Genomic DNA, 12,340 nt, shown 5'->3' on the forward strand with positions numbered 1-12,340 from the left:
TAACAACACATAAATCACAGGGATAATTCGGCGTACAACACGTGAATATTTGGAAATTTTAGCTTTGATATGTCATAGGAAATTTTCACTTGTAAAAATAGTTAATACAACTATAACATGAACAAGAACGTAAATACTACATGTAATAGTTTTTCACAGTCAACACAATATTCTAAAATTGACAGAAACTGAAGAAAAAGAAACGAAATCGGAAGGAGACGAAAACATTCATATAGCTCTCCTGCCTGGTGGAATGGAAAAAATGACGAAACCTATTCAAAGTGGATTTGATAACTTAAAACGTTTCAAAGAAGAGAGTTCATTCTGCTTATATACTCTTGTAATCTTAACTATTTTCCTGATAATATCTGTCAGCATTAACATTTACTTCATCCATAAAGAGGTACGACAAATATGTTTTATCAATTCATTTTCTTAAAAGTAGAAATATTCTTCCTCAAATCGATTCCCATTTAACGTACTAAATCCATACCAAATCAATAAATGACAATAATTAAAAACAATTCATAACACAATTCTTTTCTGAATAGTGTTTTATAAAAAATACCGGAAATATATATTGAATAGGAACTTTGTCTTCGGTTAAGGCGCACTATAGTTAAAAAAAAACTTTTACAGAAACAGAGTTGCATCGATGATGTGAGGTGTCAAAATGTCACAAGCACACATATGCACAAACACAATGGTTACAACTATTCGAGAAAACCAACAAATAATGATTTTTGTATACATTGGTATGTATAGCATAAATATAGATTCTACTATAAAACCTCGTTGATTATGATATTTATCCACTCGAAATAGTTCAGTATTCAAACTTTAAAATGCGTGGTTTACCAAGCATTCAAAAAGGTTCAAATTTAACTATCGAATGAGATAAATATTGTAATTAGCGTGGTAGTGTGATATAATCTGTATCTCTACTGATCTAACGGGAAAAACCGAGTCAACTCAACTACTCGTGACTATTATACGCTTCCATAGAATGGATATGGTTGGAAAATTTACGAAACAAAATATATGCAATCAACTAGTTTTTTATCAAGTTTATTAATCTGGTCGGAACCGGTTTAAGTTTAAACAGAATTCGAGAAAAAGTATTACAATGAAAATGTTAATATATATGTCTCTCGAGACCGAATGTTTTGAAGACGACAGGCATACGACATGCATACGACAATTGTATAATGCATGATGTATACGACAATCATATAAGTTCCTTATATTGATAAAAAAAAACCAAAAAAAACACCAAAGGTCATTTGTTCCTGAGGAGAAATTAAATCTTTGTTCCACTTGTTTTTTGTAATCATATTTTGTCTTTATAATACTCAGTTTATCAACTAAAACAATAATAGGGTATTTTGTAACAGTCTTTTAAATCACAGCATTTAAATCTTAAATCGAAAGTGAAACTAGCACGATACAAACCCATGACTGTAGCAAATTAAGTTCACAAATTTTAAAAAGTAATAAAACATGTATATTATATGAACAACACAGTTACTGAATAAGTATTATTATCTACTTTCTCGTGGTGAAATCCTGTAATCAAATCCAATGACGAATAAAAAGTACTTTTCTATGGTTTTAATTGATCTTCATATGTCTAATAATTTGTGGCTTTCAATTCCAGTTGAACTAATGACATTTTACTCAGAGAAATATGAGCATTCAAGTCATTCACAGATACATGACTATACACGGTCGTTGCTTTTTTCTTACCTTGATTTGTATCTTCTCATCTGAATATCTGTAAACTACCTGTTGCCTCTAACTCATGTATATACGTGTAGGATAATTTATAAATGTAAAACAAGCGTTCATTTGTTGAAGAAAAGATTTTAAAACTCGACTTATGGGAAGATAAGTTAAAATTAGTAGTGCGAATTCCAACACATTATATTTTACACAAGATTTCATACGACGAGGAGAGAGAAATTGTGTTGTGTAGAAAGGACAGAAATCATTACTACATTTCTTGTTTTAAACACTATATTGATAGCAGCACTATCATTCATGGAAGTCGAGAAAATACAACCATTCAGGAAGCAGGTGGTCGAATGTTGTCTTATGATATCTCTAAATGCATTGATAGAAGAGCTGGACTTGAATGGATTCAATCACAAAAGTACAGGTCACCAAAACCCAAAATGTAAATTTTCAATAGTTTGATTTCAACATAGAGTATCTAAATTACTTGAAAAATTACTATCGTTTTACCAGAAAACAATTAAGGAAAAGCAATTGCTTTTTATTTTGCTGGTTTCCAGAGTCACAATGTCACAGAGAAAAATTCATATCCAATAATAATAATAATAACTTGATGCCACAAAGAGCCTGTGTCGCTCACCTATATCTTCAACAATGGCCACTTTTGAGTAAAAACATAATCCATCATTAAAGGGGAATAACTCTATTTAGAGTTGGCTGACATTTTCAGTCATGTTGACGTATTTGTAGATCTTATCCTGCTGATCATTTTTCTTTTTTTAAACTTTCTTTTTATCTATTAAAGTTTTCAAGATAGTGGGCAAAGAATGCAAAAAAAAAAAAATACTGGAAAAATTATAATTAAAGGGCAATAACTCTAATTACGGTAGATCTTGTCTTGCAGATCATTTTTGTTATTTAAAGTTTTTATCTAACTATTACTGTTTTCAACATAATAGGCAAAAAATGCAAAAAATGGGAAAAATCATCATTAAATAACTTCAATTAGAAGTCGACTAATGATTTCGTTCAAACTGACGTATTTGTAGATCTTGTCTTGCTGATCATTTATGTTTAAAGATTCTTTCTATTTATTATAACTTTCGAGATAATAGGCAAACATGCAAAAAAAATATTTAAATTCGTCGTTTAAGAGCAATAACTCCTATAAAATGTCGTCTGACAGTTTTGATTTCATGATTTTGTAGATCTCACAATTTTGAACATTTTTGCCTCGTCATATTTTCTCTGTCTATAGCGGTCTTCAAGATAATAAACAACAACTAGAGGCTCTCAAGAGCCTGTGTCGCTCACCTGATTCTACTTTGGTTTTGGAAATCATGTAAAAAAATAGATTAAAAGCATAACAGATACCCTAATAATGAGTGAGGCCAAATTTGGTTTAATATTGGTCCTGTAATTTGATAAAAAATCCTGGTGGCCATCTTGAACAGTAAATCGGCAACAAAGTGGCAACACTTCATCAGCACCTCATAAGAAACATTTATGCCATGTTTTAGTTTCATTCCATTCAGTGCACCTCTAGAAGAAGCATTTGTATGTATTTCCCATAGGATCTTAAGTTAAAGGAAGTCCCCCCATTGGCGGCCATCATGGATGAAGGATCAGCTTCAAAGTAACAAAAATTAGTCAGCACCTCATAAAGAACATTCATGCCATGTTTGGTTTCAATCCATTCAGTATGTGGTTCTCTAAAAGAAGACATTTGTATGTATTGTCCATAGGGTCCTTTGTTAAACATTGTCCCCATCTGGCGGCCATCGTGGATGAAGGATCAGCTTCAAAGTAACAACACTTAGTCAGCACCTCAAAAGGAACATGCATGCCTTGTTTGGTTTCATTCCATTCAATGGTTCTCTAAAAGAAAACATCTGTATGTATTTCTCATAGGGTCCTATGTTAAACTAAGTCCTCCGCTGGCGGCCATCTTAGATTATGAATCGGCTTCATAGTAACAACACTTGGTCAGCACCTCATAAAGAACATTCATGCCATGTTTGGTTTCATTCCAATCAGTGGTTCTCTAAAAGAAGACATTTGTATGTATTTCCCTTAGGGTCCTTTGTTAAACTAAGTTCCCCTGCTGGTGGCCATCTTGGATTATGGATTGACTTCATAGTAACAACACTTGGTCACCACCTCATAAGGAACATTCATGCCATGTTTGGTTTCATTCCATTCAGTGGTTCTCTAAAAGAAGACATTTGTATGTATTTCCCATAGGGTCCCATGTTAAACTAAGTCCCCCGCTGGCGGACATCTTGGATTATGGATCGTCTTCAAAGTAACAACACTCGGTCAGCACCTCATAAGGTACATTCATACCATGTTTGGTTACATTCCATTCAGTGGTTCTCTAAAAGAAGACATTTGTATGCATTTCTCATAGGGTCCTATGTTAAACTAAGTCCACGGCTGGCGGCCATCTTGGATAATGGATCAGCTTCAAAGTAACAACACTTGGTCAGCACCTCGTAAGAAACATTCATGCCATGTTTGGTTTCATTCCATTCAGTGGTTCTCTAAAAGAAGACATTTGTATGTATTTCCCATAGGGTCCAATGTTAAACTAAGTCCCCCGCTGGCGGCCATCTTGGATGATTGATCCGCTACAAAGTAACAAAACTTAGTCATCCCCTCATAAGGAACATTCATGCCATGTTTGGTTTCAATCCATTCAGTATGTTGTTCTATAAAAGAAGACATTTGTATGTATTCTCCATAGGGTCCTTTGTTAAACATTGTCCCCATCTGGCGGCCTTCGTGGATGAAGGATCAGCTTCAAAGTAACAACACTTGGTCAGCACCTCAAAAGGAACATGCATGCCATGTTTGGTTTCATTCCATTCAACGGTTCTCTAAAAGAAAACATTTGTATGTATTTCTCATAGGGTCCTATGTTAAACTAAGTCCTTCGCTGGCGGCCATCTTAGATTATTGATCGGCTTCATAGTAACAACACTTGGTCAGCACCTCATAAGGAACATTCATGCCATGTTTGGTTTCATTGCATTCAGTGGTTCTCTAAAAGAAGACATTTGTATGTATTTCCAATAGGGTCCCATGTTAAACTAAGTCCCCTGCTGGCGGCCATCTTGAATGATGGATCAGCTTAAAAGTAACAACACTTGGTCAGCACCTCATAAGGCACATTCATGTCATGTTTGGTTTCATTCCATTTAGTGGTTCTCTAAAAGAAGGCATTGTATGTATTTCCCTTAGGGTCCTTTGTTAAACTAAGTCCCCCGCTGGCGGCCATCTTGGATTATGGATCGGCTTCAAAGTAACAACACTTGGTCAGCACCTCATAAGGAACATTCATGCCATGTTTGGTTTCATTCCATTCAGTTGTTCTCTAAAAGAAGACGTTTGTATGTATTTCCCATAGGGTCCCATGTTAAACTAAGTCCACCGCTGGCGGCCATCTTGGATTATGGATCAGCTTCAAAGTAACAACACTCGGTCAGCACCGCATAAGGAACATTCATGCCATGTTTAGTTTCATTCCATTCAGTGGTTCTCTAAAAGAAAACATTTGTATGTATTTCTCATAAGGTCCCATGTTAAATTAAGCTTTGATGGCGGCCATCTTGGATTATGGATCGGAATCAAAGTAACAACACTCGGTCAGCACCTCATAAGAAACATTCATGCCATGTTTGGTTTCATTCCATTCAGTGGTTCTCTAAAAGAAGACATTTGTATGTATTTCCCATAGGGTCCAATGTTAAACTAAGTCCCCTGCTGGCGGCCATCTTGGATTATGGATCGGCTTCATAATAACAACACTTGGTCAGCACCTCATAAGGAACATTCATGCCATGTTTGGTTACATTCCATTCAGTGGTTCTCTAAAAGAAGACATTTGTATGTATTTCCTATAGGGTACCATGTTTAACTAAGTCCCCCGCTGGCGGCCATCTTGGATTATGGATCGGCTTCAAAGTAACAACACTTGGTCAGCACCTCATAAGGAACAGTCATGCCATGTTTGGTTTCATTCCATTAAGTGGTTCTCTAAAAGAAGACATTTGTATGTATTTCCCGTAGGGTCCTATGTTAAACTAAGTCCCCTGTTTGCGGCCATCTTGGATGATGGATCCGCTACAAATTAACAACACTTGGTCAGCACCTCATAAGAAACATTCATGCCATGTTTGGTTTCATTCCATTCAGTGGTTCTCTAGAAGAAGTTCAAAATGTAAAAAGTTGACGACGACGACGGACGACGCCGGACGCCGCCGGACGACGAACGACGCCGGACGCCGCCGGACGACGGACGAAGCCGGACGACGGACGACGCCGGACGACGACGGACGACGACGGACGACGACGGACGACGGACGCCAAGTGATGAGAAAAGCTCACTTGGCCCTTCGGGCCAGGTGAGCTAAAAATGCATTTTTGCCCCATGTTCTATTTTTAGCCATGTCGGCCATGTTTGTGGGCAGGCGGCGGGGTCAACAGATAAAAACTAGATACTTCATTGATAAATATGGCCAAGTTTGGTTAAAGTTTGCGCTGTAGTTTCCGAGATGATCTTCGTAAAAGTTATCTGACGACGGACGACGACGAGGTCGACGGACGACGACAGTTCAAGCAATAGCTCACACCGGACCTTCGGGCCAGGTGAGCTTATAATGATAATAATAACGATAATAACAATAATAATTTAAATCTTGATTATACGTGTCAATAGGATTGATTTTCCTTTACTTTATTTTTTTCCGTTTGTAAAAGAGAGGCGAAATATACTAAAGGGACATTCAAACTCATAAGTCGAAAATAAACTGTTATCGCCATGGCTAAAAAAGATAAGACCAACAGACAAACAGACAAACAACAGTACACAATACACAACATAAAAAACTAAAGACTGAGCAACACGAACCCCACCAAAAACTAGGGGTGATCTCAGGTGCTCCGGAAGACAACATTTGATTACGAAAAAGGACGATGGTTACAGAAAGAATTATTTAAACTCCAAAATATTCTAATGTAAATACTCATACTATCTTGTTGATCGTTAATTTTCCTAGACGAATTGGATGTTGTAATTGCAGTTTGCTGTGATACCTTGTATGTCATTATCATTCTTTTTCTATTTCAAGTTTACCGTTATCGATGGTAAATACATACATTAATTTACAAAGCGTGCATGACACAAGTGAATTTCTTTCAATAACAAAACATTATTTCCCTGATACTCATCTAGAATGAGCAGGCATGTCCACATTGGTTAGTTCGTACATCTGTTTTTTATTGTCCATTCAGATATTTAATGTTGGTATTTTCTCGAGGATACCTTACTTTCCTTCCTATGTTGAAGGGAAATATTATGCTTGATTCTTTGCATGTGTGTGTTCGAATTATTATGAAAAAAATGAAGTGTGGGGTAAATGTGATTGAAACGACAAAATATCAAGAAATTTGTAGAAGATCCATAGTAACATATGGTCATTAACAATAAACAATTGTCTCGTGTTTTTATATATACGATTGAAGATTTATCATAAACACACAATCTAATAATAATAATAATAATAATAATAATAATAATAATAATAATAATAATAATATTAGCAACCTTATAATAAACATTTAGTATTATTTTTTATGAACATCGGGTTAGTAAAAGTTACATCTGGAGGTGGACCACTTGGGCTGTAAAAAAGCATGACATATTAATGTTTACGAAATAGAGACAGGGACAAATGTTAATTTATGAAACATGGAGTTTGAAATTGAGTTGTTAGATCTACAGATACAATTCACTAAATCTATTCACCACTAGTTTTGGTTCGGTTCGGAATTTAGCAAAAGGACAAGGTGTAAACGAGTGGTGGGTTGTTTTTAATCGAAAGAAGCATCTTTTGCGTAAATGAAATTAAAGCGTCACTCATTATATTAACACATTTGTTTTAAACCGATAGAAAAGAATAATGTTAACGTAAGTTTATAATTCTTGTACACATGGATAAATTATTGTTTGGCTGCTGATTTCAAATTTAGATTTAATTTGATATAAATTGGTGGCGTCAAAACACATAATTTGTGGGCATTCTTTTATTTTTTAAAGTCCTTGCTCAAGAATGTATGGACAAAACATATCCTATCGCAGTACCTTTTTCATTAATGCTATGAGAAACATTTCTAGTGAAAACAATAACTGAGATGATTTACTACCCCGGAAACGCAATCAAATAATGCAAATGACCCATCTCTTATCTAGAGGAGAAAATGTTGCTCCTTTTGTTTGTGTTGCATATTTATATTGAAATAAACGAGATACTCGAATTTGTAGTAAGGTCCACAAAAAAGAAAGAGAAAGACAATGACAGAACATTACTTCCTTAGAAATTGAGAAAACATTTTTATCTGTTAAAGAGGATATATGAGCACATTCTTCGCCAAAGATGTACAGAAAAACAGTCATACTGACAATTAAAATGATACCAACCTTGGTTGTGGAAGATTGGTGCTATCAGATGACCCCTTGTCTAAATTGTCGTTCAAGTGACTGAAAAGACATTTATTTAGGCTATGAAACTTCTCTTTAATAAAACAAACGACATGAACTTTACTCCGAAATAACACGATTGATTGAATGTTGCTTGCTAAACGTCCTGTGGCAAATATTTCATGCATATTTAAGACGATGAATCAACATCAGAGTTATGTGCTTTCTATTTGTATACGTTTTTGCTTTTTTGTTTGTTTTAATTTTCAAAGGTGTTTCCTTGTTTCCACATATGCATGTCATATAACCTTTGATTTGACATGTTTCTTTTTTTTTCTTAGAATTTCTTAGTTTGTAATTCGATCACATGTGTATCTTCCTGGCGTTTTTTTTTTAATATATATAACTATCGAATCTCCAGGATGCCAAATTGATATTAACGTGATATGGTTAAATTCCCGTAGTTCTGGTAATTACTTCACATGCATTTTTATTACGAGAGATATTTAGTATAAGAAAAATCATTGAAAATAATTTAAAAAATTTAGCTTAGCATTACTGAGAGTTTTCCGGACATTCGTCTAAACGAGGAGGCCATAATTTGATATTTTTCGCCGGAAAGAAAAACAATTCTCAGGTAACAATGTTAAATTAATCATTGCAAATGCATTTAATTGATAACCAGATATGTCAGTCGCGTCATCAAAGCTAAATAAGGACAAACCATAAAAAATCTGAAACATTTTATATTAATATACATACTTATCATGACGATACAAAGTTTCACTTTCTTCAGTAAAAGGCAGATTACTTATATTACGTTGTTTTGGTACTCTGGTCCTGTGACGAAAAAAGAAGTTAAATCATTATAGCCTTAAATAGTTTTAAATTTTGCCGAGTAGTCACACAAATACCAATACTAACAGTACAGATTGAATAACTCAAGGAATATTTGGTCTTAATTTCAAAACGAGATATCAACTGTTATTCTATAGCATTTTTAACCTGATTGTTTATTTATTGATTATATTTCTTTTATTTATAAGGTTACCATTGATTAAACTTTGTTTTCTGCATCTGCATGCACTCGTCATTTGTGACCAAAGAACTAAGAATCTTATATAACAACAAAATCAATGGTATTCACGTCATGCTAAAAATAATATTCGAATACATATTACTGGGTTTGGAAGTAAAATGAAATGGCAACAAATGATCGTTTTGACTAATTTACAAAGGATTTTTCACTTAAGATTCAGTTTAAGCTGTTATTGGTGTGAATGTGTGTCTGTGTGTGAACATTTCGTACGAAGATTCATTTTTCGTGTTACGTTTATTTTTAATTTGTTATCGGTGTGTGTATAGTATTCGTGAAAATGTCTAATGATTCTCCCCAAACATCTTTCATTATCTATGTATATTTTTATTGGAATATAAAAGGCTAAATATTCCGCCTGGAGAGAAAAACAATTTCCTTACCTATAATATCGGCATACAATAACTAACGTGACAACCACCACTGTTACAATAAATATAAATATTATTATCACTATTATTATTGTATGCCACAATCGAACATTTCTTGTTGTTAAATCCTTGTCTATCTGTGTAACAGCAATATTTTCTGAAAGGGAAAAGTACATTTTTACATACATGAACATATGCTCATCAGTCTAAAAATATTTAAAGATTACAATGATATTGTACATATATACTTTCATAACTAATTGCAGTTCTTACTAGAAGAATATATCTTTGAATGAATGTATAATCGGTTAAATGCACACTTCTTAATGTCCAGCGGCAAATAATACACGGATTTTCTGATCAATAATGTGTTAGTGCGAAATAATTATTTAATATTTTGTAAAAACAAAACAGTGATGCTGTGTTGGATCTAATAATTAGAGTACTCAATGTTACTGAAAGCTAGCTGAAACCCAATTTTTACAAATGCAACTACAGGCTCTAAAACTGAGTATGTGTCGCTCATCTGGATCCAAGTGCATATTCAACAATGACCGCTCTCTAAAATTGTAGACTATCATATAATTCATGATATCATTTTTTATTGTTTAGTTTCTCTCTATTGGCTATAGAATCTACCAAAAACATAAAATAAATTTAACAAAAATCGTCATTTAAGGGCAATAACTCCAACAATCTCGATTATGTTGAATAAATTGCAGACTTGTCTTGCTGATCGTTTTTGCTATTTAAAATGTCGCACAATCTATTACAGTTTTCAAGATAATATGCAAAAACGCAAACAATTTGTACAAAACGTCATTCAAGGACAATGACTCCTTAAAGAGTCGTCTGACGATTTTAGCTATTTTACTTATCTGTAGATGTTGTCTTACTAATCATTTTTGCAACTAAAAGTTTCTCTCTATCTATTTTAGTTTCCAAGATAATAAGCCAACATGATAAAAATTAAAATAACTCGTATACAGAGTCTTCTGACAAATGCAGCCACGTTTAAGTTATTTGTGCATCTTGTCATGCTGATCATTTGTACTAAAAAAGTGTCTCACTATCTTGATTAGTTTTTCAGATAATATAGGCGAAATGAGAAAAAATGTGAAACTCGTCCTTTTAGGTCAATAACTCCTATAAATAATCGTATAACAGTTTTGATGTAACTAGATAGTAAGTTGATGACAACATTCTGAACAATTCTGCCATTATCAGAGTGTCTCTATCTATAGCGATTTTCCAGATAATAGACAAAACTTGCAAAACTTACATTCCTCTTTGTTCTATTCTTAGCCATGTCGACCATGCAGGCAAGATAATTGGACACATATGGATTGTGGCCAAATCTAGTTTCAATTCGTCCAGTAGTTTCAGAGGAGATTTTATAAAGTTAACAGACGACTACGACGACGGAAAACGGAAGATAAGTGAAGACAATAGCTCACTGGTTAGCTAAAAACCAGACAAAAATGTTAATATTAACACCTCTGTTGGGTTTTAGTGTTAAACCGCCATAAATATTCTGAGAAGAGCCTGATCATGTGCAATGCCAAAATATTAGTTCATAAGCCGTTAAAACGACAACTCCTTTTATTGACATGCAGATAAAAAAAAAATGATAATTATTGTTAATCCCTTAGTTATGGTGTGGTTTGTATCACGCCTTAAATTATTTCCAACAGTAACGCATCGTGTCAACAACACCATCTAACATAAACTTCATAGGCATTGTCATTAAACTGCAATTTTCGGATAAAATAAAAAGAAAACAAAAACTATAGAACATAGTCTGCGAATGAAAAGGTGTGATGATATACAGGCGTAAAGTTATTTTACTTTGGTGTTAAGATAGAATGGAGATTACGTAACAGACTGTCAATGCAGACGTAACTGACACATTCAGTTGTAAAAATACCAATAATCCTCCAAAGTTTTGATATCTAAACAAAGAACAAGACTATCGAAACGCAGTAGAGTGTCGTTCAACTTTCAAAGATAATTTTTTCTTACCAGATAATCCCCTGATACTTCACAATTTCATTTTTTATGATTTATACTTGTATGACACCATCGTTATCAAATGCATTGAATGTTTTATATAATGTTGTCTGTATCAGTGAAAAACTACAGCACAGAATACAATGAATATTGTTTGAAAAATAGATTAAATGACGTATATATAGACACAAACGACATATCAGAGACTCTAGAATAAAAAAAATATTCGAAGCCAAATCAACTGCGAAGTTAAAGCATGTACTTATGATCTTAAAATATAACATCAAGTAAGAATTTGCTGTACTGGATACTAATTACACATAAGTGTCTTTACAAACAACATTATATCGCTGGGTCTGTCTTATACTCCAGGAAACCTCTTTCAAAATTCTTAATATTTATTTAGCAGCAAACAAACCGGGATTCAGAATTACTGTGAAACGTCCTATGCAAGTGGCAGTGTGAATGAGATGTGTATACGTACAAAAATCCACAGAACTGTTTTGCAAATTTCTTTAATTTCACTTTCAGATATATTGATTATGTCATGTCACTCAATAATCAACATTTCAGTGAATGGTTGCATCTCCTTTATCCAAGTGAACTTGAAATTAAGGATCCTACCGAGCATGGTAGATCTGCTTCATA

This window comes from Mytilus californianus, unplaced genomic scaffold (assembly GCF_021869535.1).
Source record: "Mytilus californianus isolate M0D057914Y unplaced genomic scaffold, xbMytCali1.0.p SCAF_2, whole genome shotgun sequence".
Lineage (NCBI taxonomy): Eukaryota > Metazoa > Mollusca > Bivalvia > Mytilida > Mytilidae > Mytilus > Mytilus californianus.